The sequence below is a fragment of the Saccopteryx leptura genome, chromosome 3, assembly GCF_036850995.1.
Source record: "Saccopteryx leptura isolate mSacLep1 chromosome 3, mSacLep1_pri_phased_curated, whole genome shotgun sequence".
Taxonomy (NCBI): domain Eukaryota; kingdom Metazoa; phylum Chordata; class Mammalia; order Chiroptera; family Emballonuridae; genus Saccopteryx; species Saccopteryx leptura.
This window is the reverse complement of record NC_089505.1, coordinates 65,097,720-65,111,208: the sequence shown is the minus strand read 5'-3', so window position 1 is coordinate 65,111,208 and position 13,489 is coordinate 65,097,720. Positions and strand designations below refer to the sequence as shown.

Genomic DNA, 13,489 nt, shown 5'->3' with positions numbered 1-13,489 from the left:
GCTGGTTGGCTCAGTGATAGAACATCGGTCTGGAGTGCAGGAGTCCCGCGTTCGATTCCCGGCCAGGGCACACAGGAGAAGCGCCCATCTGTTTCTCCACCCCTCGCCCTCTCCTTCTTTTCTGTCTCTCTCTTCCCCTCCCACAGCCAAGGCTCCATTGGAGCAAAGTTTGCCCGGGCGCTGAGGATGGCTCTGTGGCCTCTGCCTCAGGTGCTAGAATGGCTCTGATTGCGGCAGAGCGACGCCCCAGATGGGCAGAGCATCGCACCCTGGTGGGCATGCCGGTGGATCCTGGTCGGGCGCATGCGGGAGTATGTCTGACTGCCTCCCCGTTTCCAGCTTCAGAAAAACACAAAAACAAAACAAAAAAAAAAACAATAAAAAACAGAGCCACTCAATTTGATTAGTTTTACATGCTGGGATCCCACATAAAAAAAAAATTTTTTTTTTAAAGATCTGTAGTTTTAAAAAGCTCAAACTTCATGGCTCAAAAAGCCATTTAAGAATAAGACTTTTTTTTTTTTTTTTTTTTTTTTCTTCATTTTTCTTAAGCTGGAAACAGGGAGAGACAGACAGACTCCCGCATGCGCCCGACCGGGATCCACCCAGCACGCCCACCAGGGGCGATGCTCTGCCCACCAGGGGGCGATGCTCTGCCCATCCTGGGCGTCGCCATGTTGCGACCAGAGCCACTCTAGCGCCTGAGGCAGAGGCCACAGAGCCATCCCCAGCGCCCGGGCCATCTTTGCTCCAATGGAGCCTTGGCTGCGGGAGGGGAAGGGAGAGACAGAGAGGAAAGTGCGGCGGAGGGGTGGAGAAGCAAATGAGCGCTTCTCCTGTGTGCCCTGGCCGGGAATCGAACCCGGGTCCTCGGCACGCTAGGCCGACGCTCTACCGCTGAGCCAACCGGCCAGGGCCAAGACATTTATTAATAATAAGAATCCCCAAGATTCTGCCAAGAGACAAGAGTCAAAAAGAGTCTCTAGTTTGTCCCCAGACTCTTTCCTTCTCATTAAGAAAACTTCTCAGCTAGTGAGAGAGCCCAGTCCAGAACCCAAATCTCCTGACACCACCCCAACCCTTTGTCTGCCTGGTCCTGTCCTCCCTCTCTCCCATGCTGTCCTGGTCAGGAAACTGAAACAGGGAGCAGAAGGCACGCACAGCAAGAGAGGCTGGGGGTTAAATCTGTGGAGGGGGCCCTGTCGCAGTGAGGAGAGTCTGGACTTTATCCTCTGAGAACTCCCCAGGATTCTAAGCAGAATGGCAGTGGTCAGGTCTGGGCTGAAAAGGGGACTTGTGAAAGTAATCCGCGCATGCGCACCCCCACCCCATCTCTGCTCTTTTATCCTCACCCCACTAGGCAAATGTTTCCCATGTAAAGGCCACTTCAAATCTCATCATAATAAGCACCATAAAAAACAACTGCTTACGATGGAACGCTGACATGATGGTGGAAGATGCCCCTTTGAAAAGCCTTGTCAGGGCCCCATCTTTATAATTTAGCGGTGGCTCACAGGAAACGACTGAGAGCCAGATTCCTGCTGACTACGCTCAAGGCTGTAATTTCCTTCCCATACTTAAACCGATGACCCTGTGTCTCACTGTCAAGGGAGTCTGCCAAGGGGAAAGGGCAGATAAATAAGGAGCAAAATCTGAAGAAAATGAGCCAATTAGAAAAAAATTCCTAAGATTCTTCTTGGAATTAACAACAAAAAGAATGAACTGATCTGCTGCCCCTTTGAGGCAGAGCTGGGGAGGGCTGGCTGCCCGCTCCTTCAGGTAACACATGTAAAGCTGAAGAGAAGGAAACCAAGTTAGAGAGGCTGCTGTCAAACTTGTGCTTTAACTAGGCCTCTCTCCTACCCCTCCCCCATCCAGGAAGAGATGATAAGATTATCAAGATCCTAGAATCAAAATGACTGGGAAGGGGACAAAAAGGAGTGGCATTCAACCAGGACCATTTATTACAGCCACAATCTGTACACTTTCACAAGCTTCTGCTATATGTTCTCTATAATATCTATCTACCACCCATGACGTCAAAATAAATTTCAATCTATACAAGTAACATGTGCTGCTGGGGAGTAAAAAAAATAACTAAGAAAACACTTGTGATTATACAAGGAATTTAGAACAAATGGCATTTTCTATAAAATGCTAGCTTCATGATTTTCCCTTAGATAACAGACCAGAATAGAAACCAGTTCCTCCTTCCTTATCAACCACTATTCCTTGAGAGTTCTTAGACAGTAATTTTCATGAAGATCAGAGTCAATGTCTTATCACTACTTCGGCCTTCAGACTTCCAAGGAAAACAGGTCTAAGCTTACTCTTTCATGATAGCTGTCCTGTCTACTGGAGGAAATCACCTTGGCTGCCTGAATTTGGCTGCCATGCAAAAATCCATGTCCCTGAGTTCAGATTATCAAAAATATACACGCATTAGGATAGCACATACCTTTCTCTGTTACATATTCACTGAATGCCCACACTGCACTCAGTGCCTGGTCACACATGGCCCTGGGAACTTATCACAGCTACTTTCTTTCAAAAAATCTTAAAATCAATGCACAAGAAATAGCTACTGATTTCTAACTCACACTAGAAGAACGAAATAGAAAAATAAACCAACATTATCAAACCTTATCAGCAGAATGATATACCCACAGCATCGACATCTTAAATGAGCCTGACTGGTGGTGGCACAGTGGTAGAGCATAAACCTGGAATGCAGAAGATCTGGGTTTAAAACCCCCAGGTTGCCAACTTAAGCAAGAGTTCAACTGGCTTGAGCACAGGCTCACCAGCTTGTGTGGGGTTGCCAGCTTGAGCATGGGTCATCCCCATGGTCGCTGGCTTGAGCCCAAAGGTCACTGGCTTGAAGCCCAAGGTCTCTGTCTTGAGCCCAGTGTTGTTGGCTTGAGCAAGGAGTCACTGGCTGAGCTAGAGCCCTCACTGGTCAAGGCACATATGAGAAGCAATCAATGAACAACTAAGGTGCAGCAACTACAAGTTGATGTTTCTCATCTCTGTCCCTTCTTGTTTGTCTCTCTCACTAAAAAATATATAAATACATATATTTATTTTATTTTTTTACAGAGACAGAGAGTGAGTCAGAGAGAGGGATAGATAGGGACAGACAGACAGGAATGGAGAGAGATGAGAAGCATCAATCATCAGTTTTTCATTGCGACACCTTAGTTGTTCATTGACTGCTTTCTCATATGTGCCTTGACCGTAGGGCTACAGCAGACCGAGTAACCCCTTGCTCGAGCAAGCGACCTTGGGCTCAACCTGGTGAACTTTTTTGCTCAAACCAGATGAGCCCACGCTCAAGCTGGCAACCTTGGGGTCTCGAACCTCGGTCCTCCGCATCCCAGTCCGACGCTCTATCCACTGTGCCACCACCTGGTCAGGCAAGAATAAATCAATCTTAAAAGAAAAATTTTCTAACTTGACTAATGTGACTACTACAGTCTACAGGGAAAAAAATTTGGTGATGAATAGATGTTATTCAACTCCACTCCTTCACTTTTCTGCACATACCTCCCCAGCACCTTAGACCACTCAGCTGCTCCTACATCTATCCATTATTTAGACTTTCTGCTAAGAAAACCCAATGTGTAAGGGAGCCTATAGGGCTTCATTTTGCTGTCCCCAGCAGGACAATCCCTCTGACTACTCTCAAGAGCACAGGTGTCAGCACATAAACTCATATACATGTAACTTGGTCATATCAAAATGGTATCTAACACATGATCCCTTCAGGCTTCTTCAGTAAGGACATTCTGGGTTACACTAGGATGAAGAGATAATACACACTGTCCTGAGCCTCTTTGGCCCAGTGAAGAACCATACACAATAGAAAAAGGTGGAGTTTCTCTCACTGTTGTTGTATTTTATTTATTGGTTTTTGGGGGGCAGAGGTCTGTAATAATTTTTCAGCCCTTCAATTTATAAATTCCTCCAATCGTTTCACTTAAAACATAAGAGTGGGCCATTTCAAAGATGGTGATTAAAATTTACCTACCATCACTTGTCAGTCTTATAATTTATAATTACATGAGTTCAAAAACTTGGGCTACTGAGCTCCATTTTCCAGAATGACTATTTAACAGAAAGCTCAGCTCAACCAGTTGAATGAGAGCTAAAAGCCTAGTCAGGAGCAATCAAAAGGCAACTGAGCTTAAAAGCTGTATGTCCACATTCCACACTGCTAAGGCTGCAGGGAGCAGACGGCAGGGACAGAGTTAGAGGTGTCTGACACAGCCTTCTCACACCCTTCTCCATTCCCCCTTCAAAACCTGTATTCCTACAGGCGCAAACCTCACTCTATAATCTAATACAGTAAGCCCAGTGTTGTCTGGAGTCACAAAATTTTATGTGTGCTTGCTTCTAATTAAAGACCATTCGATTTTAAGAACTTAATAAAAAGGCCATAAACCTGTATCATTCCATAAGAATGCCAAGAATGCTAAGTACCCAACTAATGTTCTTCCAAAGTGACCTTTATTAAGGCTGCCTCAACTACTCTGCTAACTAACATGTCAGGAGGTGGAACCATTCTTCCCTATCACAGGCTCCTCAACCTCAATTCCATTTAAAAAAACAAAGGCCAGTGAAGAATCCTTCAAGTAACTCAAATTCCAACAGCAAAAAGTACTAGTACAAACAGTCTCAAAAGTGGCAAAATCAAACTTTAAAAAGCCACTTACAGTGCCAACAAATGATTCAAAAGAAGTCTGAGAAAGGTAATATTAACATTTTAGTGGCAGAACATCTGGACAGCAGCCAAGAGGCCTGGATTTTCTCCCTAACTAGGTCATTAAATCTTGCAGGAGGCAGGGAGGCACACACAGATACAAACTAGTTAAATGGCATCTTACAGCCAAGCTATCTTGACAGCTTTCATCCGTCAGCAGGGCACTAAACAATGATATTCTTCAAGGAGACAGGTAGGTCTCTTGGGGCCAATGATAACCTAAGCACAATTATAACTAGACTGATAACAATCAATCCCTGCCCTTGGAATGGACACTCAAATTTAATGGCTGAGAAAGTGGGCACACCTGCCACCAAGGAAGCTAGATCACCTGGACCCCAACGGCCTCTGTGTTCCTTTCCAAGTCTACTGCTCTGCAATCCATACTCTATAGAGCAGCAAATTAGAGTTTCCAAGTCCAGATCTGATCTTGTCAATCCCCTCCTGTTTACAACCCCTGAGAGATTCCCTCTACCCTTCCACCAGAAGCCAAAATTCTTACGCTTCCCTCGGTAATCTTGTCTTCATCATTCTTTTTCTCACTAAACTCTAGCCATTGTGGCCTTCCTTCAGTTCTCTGGATGCCTCCATTCATTTATTCTCATCCCATAAAAAAATTACTGAGTTTTTATAAATTACCTACTATTGTGCCAGGCACTGTGGATACAGCCATGAAAAAAATATATACAAAGATCCTGCCTTTAGAGAGCTCACATTTTGGCAAGGTGTAACAACAAAAAAGAGATGAAGGAGTTAATAATCTGGGAATCTTGGAGGAGAGCCTTCTAGGCAGAGTAAAGAACAACTACAAAGGCTCTAAACCAAGTAATATTTTTCCTTTAATGTGTTCCTTGCTTAATTGTTAATTTAATCCAACCTCAACAACAAACACAGTACCTGGCTCAATAATTACCTGCTAAATGGGATAAGTGAATTTGTGTCTGAAGAAAAAGCTAAAAAGGCATCCCTGATAAAAATGTTGCCTTGAGTTATCAAGGCTCCTACAGAGGTTACACAGGTTTCAGATTTAATAATACAGTTTATGATCAAAGTGAATTTAGTGGTCCTGGCCGGTTAAAAATGTCCCAAAATAACAAGGTTCTGGGTTTGCTCCCCAGTCAGGGCACACACAGGAAGCAACCAAAAAATGCATGACTGAGTGGAACAACAAATGCTTCCCTTCCCCCTCCCCCCCTCTCCTTTTCTCTCTCTGTCTTTCTAAAAATCAATAAAAATTACGCACTGGCCAGACAGCTCATTTGGTTGGAGCGTCATTTCAGAGCACGGAGGTTGCCGGTTCGATTCCTGGTCAGGGCACATACAGGAGTAGCTCAATGTTCGTCTTTCTCTTTCTCCCTGCCTATCTCTCTCTCTCAAAAAAAGTGAATGTAGTGCCCCTTCAAGAGAGATCCCAACAATGTCATGATGAGTCTTAGTCACTAAGGCATCAGTCCACAGAGGCAAAAGCATCAAAAGTAGAGAACCTTCAAAGATCATAAAGTAATCAATACATTCAATTGATGTAGCACAATGTAATTATTCCAGTAGCTTGCCAAGTCACTGACAACTGTATCAGCTAAAAGCTGGCCTTGGATGAATATTCCTCTCCAACTCCACTACACAGCCTTAGTGTGTCCTTTTCATTCTAAAGCCTGGAATATCACGGGTTCCCTCACAGGTCTCCCTCAGGCCAAATCACTGTGTACTGTGCTCTGTGTTAATTTTAAAAGATTCTGTTATAAAACTTCCACCCCAATTTGATTCCAACCTACCTTCCAAACCTTATTTCCAACTCTCCTTCAACAAGAACTCCATGCTCTAGGTAAACGTTCCCTACACATGCCTTGTGCATTCCTGCTCCCCACATCCACACAGCCTCTACCCCTTACCTAGAACACCATTCTACATCTTTTCCACCTAGCTGAATGTCATCAGTTTAAAATAATGCCTTGTCTGTCCCCACTATGACAAATTCAGCATCCCTGAGCCATGACACCATTCCTCTGGCCACACTTGTACTTCCTATTTTCTCTGGATCACCAGAACTGAAGGCCTGCCTTTGCTAGCTGGCCTCCAGGTAGGTTTTGCCCAAGGCTGGAGACTAGATGGCAGGAAGAGAAACAACACTGTCTTCCTGCTTCTGGTCTGTCAGCAGCAGCAGTGGATTGCTGGCTTCTGGGTTCCTGCTGACCAGTGGCAGCATGCTCCAGCAGCAGCCAGTCCACAGCTGTCTGTGAGTGCAGATTCTTGGGCTCTAGCCCAAAGGCAGCTTCCTGACCCTTGAGTAACAACTCCCTTTTCCCTCTTGCTCCTCCACCCCCCCCCCCTACATTCCTCCTTTTGCTCCTCCAGCCCTTCCAACACCTCTGTAACAAATGTCTTGCACCTTTCTGCTTGAAGTATCTAGAGTGGTTTCTACTTTCCTAATTTTTCCATTGAGAGAGAGAAAGAGAGGGAAGGGAGAAAGAAAGAGGGGAAGAGGGGAAGGAGAGAGATAAAAGAGAGAAAAGGAGGGAGGGAGAAAGGGAGAGAAAAAAAGAGAGAAGAGGAAGGGAGGGAGAGAGGGAGAGAGAGAAAAGCATCAACTCATTGTTCCACTTAGTTGTGTACTCATTGATTCCTTCTCGTATGTGTCCTGACCAGGGTTCAAACCAGTAACCTCAGTGCACCAGGACAACACCTTATCCACTGAGCCACCAAGCCAGGGCCTCTACTTTCCTGATTAGACATTAATTGACACAACATGAACAATGAGGAAATACAATGAAGAATAGCCTGACCAGGCGGTGGCGCAGTGAATAGAGCATCGGACTGGGATGCGGAGGACCCAGGTTCAAGACCTTGAGGTCCCCAGCTTGAGTGTGGACTCATCTGGTTTGAACAAAGCTCACCAGCTTGGACCCAAGGTCGCTGGCTCGAGCAAGGGGTTATTACTCAGTCTACTAAAGGCCCATGGTCAAGGCACATATGAGAAAGCAATCAATGAACAACAAAGGTGTCACAACGAAAAACTAATGATTGATGCTTCTCATCTCTCTCCGTTCCTGTCTGTCCCTATCTATTCCTCTCACTGACTCTCTCTCTGTAAAAAAAAAAAAAAAAGACCATCAATTTTTTTTCCTTGAGATCACCAATTTTAAAAAAATATTCCTTAAAACAGAATGTTTCCCTAGGCATATTCCCAAGTAATTTCTTTTTTCTTTTCTTTTCTTTTTTTTTTTTTTTTTTTTTACAGAGACAGAGAGAGGGACAGATAGGGACAGACAGACAGGAATGGAGAGAGATGAGAAACATTAAGTATCAGTTTTTCGTTGCGACACCTTAGCTGTTCATTGATTGCTCTCTCATATGTGCCTTGACCACGGGCCTTCAGCAGACCAAGTAACCCATTGCTCAAGCCAGCGACCTTGGGTCAAAGCTGGTGAGCTTTGCTCAAATCATATGAGCCCGCGCTCAAACTGGTGATCTTGGGGTCTCGAACCTGGGTCCTCTGCATCCCAGTCCGATGCTCTATCCACTGCGCCACCTCCTGGTCAGGCCAAATAACTTCTTTTTTTAAGTGAGAGGAGGGGAAGCAGCGAGACAGACTCCCACACGCGCCTGACCTGCATCCACGCATGCCCACCAGGGGGTGATGCTCTGCCCATCTGGGGCATTGCTCCATGCAAGCAGAGCCAGGAACCATTTTTTAGCGCCTGAGGCGGAGGCCATGGAGCTATCCTCAGCGCCCGGGCCATCTTTGCTCCAATGGAGCCTTGGCTGTGGGAGGGGAAGAGAGAGACAGAGAGGAAGGAGGGGGTGGGGGTGGAGAAGCAAATGGGCGCTTCTCCTATGTGCCCTGGCTGGGAATCGAACCCGGGTTCCCCGCACGCCAGGCCGACGCTCTACCGCTGAGCCAACCGGCCAGGGCTGTACTTTTTTTTTTTTTTTTTTTTTTACGTTTTTCTGAAGCTGGAAACAGGGAGAGACAGACAGACTCCCGCATGCGCCCGACCGGGATCCACCCGGCACGCCCACCATGGGGCGACACTCTGCCCACCAGGGGGGATGCTCTGCCCATCCTGGGCGTCGCCATGTTGCAACCAGAGCCACTCTAGCGCCTGGGGCAGAGGCCACAGAGCCATCCCCAGCGCCCGGGCTATCTTTGCTCCAATGGAGCCTTGGCTGCGGGAGGGGAAGAGAGAGAGAGGAAAGCGCGGCGGAGGGGTGGAGAAGCAAATGGGCGCTTCTCCTATGTGCCCTGGCCGGGAATCGAACCCGGGTCCTCCGCATGCTAGGCCGACGCTCTACCGCTGAGCCAACCGGCCAGAGCCTGTACATTTTTTTTTTAAGTAAGTTTCACATCTCTATGAATTTCTTTGGAGTAGGGAGACTCCATCAATCTATATGCGTTTCTCTCAGTGTGTCTGTCCCCAGAACCTCCTACATAGTAAGCAAGTACTGCTTAGGTAACTGGTGTCTGGCTTATGACTGTTACAAAACTTTGGAATACAGAGAAATTGGTTGTGAAAGCCAAGCAAATAGTCACTCTTGTTCTAAAAAAGCAACTTTACAATAAATCTCATCCAAACCACTCACCAAAGGATTCCAAAGCTCCTTCAGTCCTTTTCAGTAGCCACTGAAAGGGGGAGGTGAGACTGATTCTAACCTACTCAGAGATCACTTAGGCATCTTTAAATTTTCCCTTACATTCATTATCTGGTATTATATTAAACCACGATAAAGGTAAGAAGTGTTGGAGGGTATACATTTTAAAAGGCTAAATAAAAACTCCTAACTCCAGAGGTTAACTACTGTTAAAACTACACCTATGGCCCCTTTGTCACATCATCTGCTGACCCAGTTTTCGTTTCCATTAACAAAAACTGTTTCATGAAATGGAAACCTTAGAGAAGATGGAAACCCCAGTGAGAGCACAAAGAAGCTTGACTCTCACTGATTTCCAAGCTGACTGAGGAAAGCGGGCCATCAGCTGTGGTCATTTTCATATTTCGTTTGCCAACATGCCTAATAGGTAAATAAATACCTGAATATTTTTAACTGGTCCAATATTACTCCTAATAATCTTACCATACAAAACCATACCCTAGTATTAGGCACAATAGTAAATTTCTTCCAAAAGTTGGCAAATGAAAACATCTGGTAAAATGGGATTTACTATTTCATAGATAATCAACTCTCAACAAATGAATACACAAAAATCTAGCAATTACACAGACAATCTCATCTTTCTCTGATAATTAAGCCAGTGCTTCACAATGAAGGGCTTCAGGTTCATCACTTATTTAACACTTACTGAGAGCCTTCTTGGGGCCAGGAAAATATAAGGACAATCAATCAAAGCAGGAGTCTCAAACCCATGTGAATTCCTCTCATTGTAAGTGGAATAAAGTGAATAGAGGATGTCCTAGAACTGGCTTCACACACACACACACACACACACACACACACACACACCAGTTGCTTTCCTTTTTAGTCATCTTTTATTGAATAACAAATATTCACAAGCCAGGCACAGTGATTTAACTTCATTTTTCAAAATAACTGAAGAAGACAAGCAATATTATAATCCCCATTTACAGAGGAGAAAGGCTCAGAGAGGTCAAGTGACACATTCTAGATCACCCAGCTTCATGTGCCTTCGCTGCCTGCCACTGAAGCCTATGCACCTGGCTTAACCACAACACTACACTGCTACAAACACAGAATGACACAAACAGCTGTGCAGCCTGAGCCTTCTAGAGCAGACAGAAGCCACTGTGGAGGAGGACAGGCTCTTACTTATCAAAAAGCAAAACTTTGATAATATATACCCCACAATAATGTGTGTGTGTGTGCATGCCTTATGTTGCTCAAAAAACTATTACATACCTTGCTTTACAGTTTCTTAAATCTACCTGGAAAGGGTAGGTATTCTCCTCATTCCTCTGTTAAGAACACTGAAACATGGAGATCAGATAACTCACCCAGGGTCAGAGGATTCAATAGGCTATCTCCTCAATGGGAACACTGATGTAACCCAAGAAACAGAAGAAACTGTGTCTGTCATAGTTTTAACCAGCAACCATTTTCAAAATGAGACTTGATGAAAAATGGTTGTCTTTAAACTTTAGTAATTTGCAATTAAGAATGAATATAACTTCAGTTGTCTGACAAAAAAACTATTTTGCAGCTTTCTTTATTTCTCAAACCATGGAAGAGAAAAGATTCTATAAGTTTTGCCTTTAAATACAATACTTTAAAAAGATTAATTTTAGAGAGAAGGAAGGAGGAGGGAGGGAAGCATCAATTTGTTGTTCCACTTATTTATGCATTCATTGGTTGATTCTTGTATGTGCCCTGACTGGGGATCAAACCCACAACCTAGTTGTATCAGGCTGATGCTCTCACCAACTGAGCTACTTGGCCAGGGCCTGCCCTTAAATTTAACCCGTTTTTCTCACTACATTGCAAAAATTAATTTCTACTACACAGAAAGTATATCTCAAAAAAATCACCAAACAAATACACTGCTCACAAAAATTAGGGGATATTTTATCACTTCATATTCATTTTTGAAAGATCCCCTAATTTTTGTGAGCAGTATAATTATGTGACTTTACTATTCTGGAAACATTGTTTCAGGGCTCCAGATAAATTATCTCTTTCTTACTGATCAGACAGCACTGTTCATATGAATCCCAAGGGGGCTGGGCCTTCATAAGAACAATCATAAAATTAAATACTATTGGAAGAAAATCAGTCTTGAATTCAAAGGAATTAAAGCACCTATACTAAAGATCAGTGGGTAGGTAAATATCCCTTTCTTTTATCTCAAACTTACAGAACAGCAGTCAGATGTGACACAGGAGACAGTGGGTAAGGACTCATGTCCTTCCTTTAATTAAAAGTGAAAAACACCAGGATACAGTGTAAGTAAACAAATGCCCATTCCACTTAAAGTGACTTTTTTTTTTTTTTTTTTTTTTTTTGGTGACAGAGAGAGGGACAGATAGAAACAGAACGGGAGAGAGATGAGAAGCATCAATTCTTCACTGCGGCATCTTAGTTGTTCATTGATTGTTTTCTCATATGTGCCTTGACCAGGTGACTACAGCAGGCCGAGTGACCTCCTGCTCGAGCTAGCGACCTTGGGCTCAAGTGGATGAGCCTTGTTCAAACCAGGTGAGCCCACACTCAAGCTGGCGACCTTGAGGTCTCGAACCTGGGTCCTCCATGTCCCAGTCCACTGCGCCACCACCTGGTCAGGCAAAGTGACATTTTATTCATAACTTAAAGCTATCTTAGAAATTTCACATCGTTGCTTCACACTCAAACTCTGACCTCAAGGTAAGAATCTCACTTTATCAGGTCATTTTTTATAACATTGCTAGATCTCAAAGGAAGCGTAACTTTGTGAGCGTCTGAGTTGTATGGAGAATAATTTTCCTTACGTCTGACTTATGGTGGTGCAGTAACAAAGGATCAACCTGGAATGCTGAGATCACTGGTTTGACAGTGGGGGCTTGCCCAGTTAAGGAACATGAAGAGAAGCAACTACTACAAGTTGATGCTTCCCACTTCTCACCTCCCTTACTCTCTATCCTCTCTCTAAAATTAATAAATAAAAACTAAAAAAATAATAATAATTTCCCTTAAAATCCACAGGCACTAGATTGCATCCTAACTGCATCATTTGCTCTTTGTTTTAAAGGTACTGAGGACAACTGTAAAAGCAAAAAAGTTGTGCTTAAAATACTGGGACTAGCCTGACTGGGCGGTGGCGCAGGGGATAGAGCATCAGACTGCGATGCGGAAAACCCAGGTTCGAGACCCCGAGGTCGCCAGCTTGAGCAAGGGCTCATCTGGTTTGAGCAAAAAGCTCACCAGCTTGAGCCCAAGCTCGCTGGCTCAAGCAAGGGGTTACTTGGTCTGCTGAAGGCCCGCAGTCAAGGCACATATGAGAAAGCAATCAATGAACAATTAAGGTGTTGCAATGTGCAACAAAAAACTAATGATTGATGCTTCTCATCTCTCTCCGTTCCTGTCTGTCCCTGTCTATCCCTCTCTCTCTCTCTCTGTTAAAAAAAAAAAAAAATACTGGGACTAATCACAAAATAGAAGTACTTAAGAGAATAACTGCATCCTAAATTTATGGTCAGTAGAGAATTTAGTTTATCAGTAGAGAATTTAGTTTATCAGTAGAGAATTTAGTTTTTCCACACATGCAGCCTTCACCAACATGAAACTGTATTTAAGAATCTAAGAGTGGCCTGGCCTGTGGTGGCGCAGTGGGATAAAGCATAGATTTAGAACACTGAGGTCACTGGTTCGAAATCCCAGGCTTACCTGGTCAAGGCACATATGGGAGTGGATGCTTCCTGCTCCTCCCCCTTCTCTCTCTCTCTCTCTCTCCCTCTTTCCCTCTCTCTCCTCTCTGAAAATTGAATAAAGTCTTAAAAAAAAAAAAAAAGAATCTAAGAGTGGGTCAATATGAAATTAAAAAAAGAAAATGTGCCTGATTAGGTTGTGGCACAGTGGACAGAGCGTCAGACTGGGATGCGGAGGACCCAGGTTCGAGACCCTGCGGTCACCAGCTTGAGCGCAGGCTCATCTGGTTTGAGCAAGGCTCACCAGCTTCAACCCAAGGTCACTGGCTCGAGCAAGGGGTTACTCAGTCTGCTGTAGCCCCCCACCCCTGGGTCAAGGCACATATGAGAAAGCAATCAACAAACAACTAAGGTACCG

At 44.4% G+C, this 13,489-nt stretch overlaps 1 protein-coding gene and 1 non-coding gene across 2 annotated transcripts in view; both read right to left on the bottom strand.

Moving 5' to 3' along the window:
- Positions 1–13,489, bottom strand: part of ARHGAP35 (Rho GTPase activating protein 35) — a 151,552-nt gene that overhangs the window by 105,704 nt on the left and 32,359 nt on the right. The gene's annotated exons all lie outside the window — the stretch shown is intronic.
- On the bottom strand, positions 842–917 carry TRNAA-AGC (transfer RNA alanine (anticodon AGC)). Its single transcript has one exon. It is a non-coding gene; the product is annotated as a tRNA-Ala (tRNA).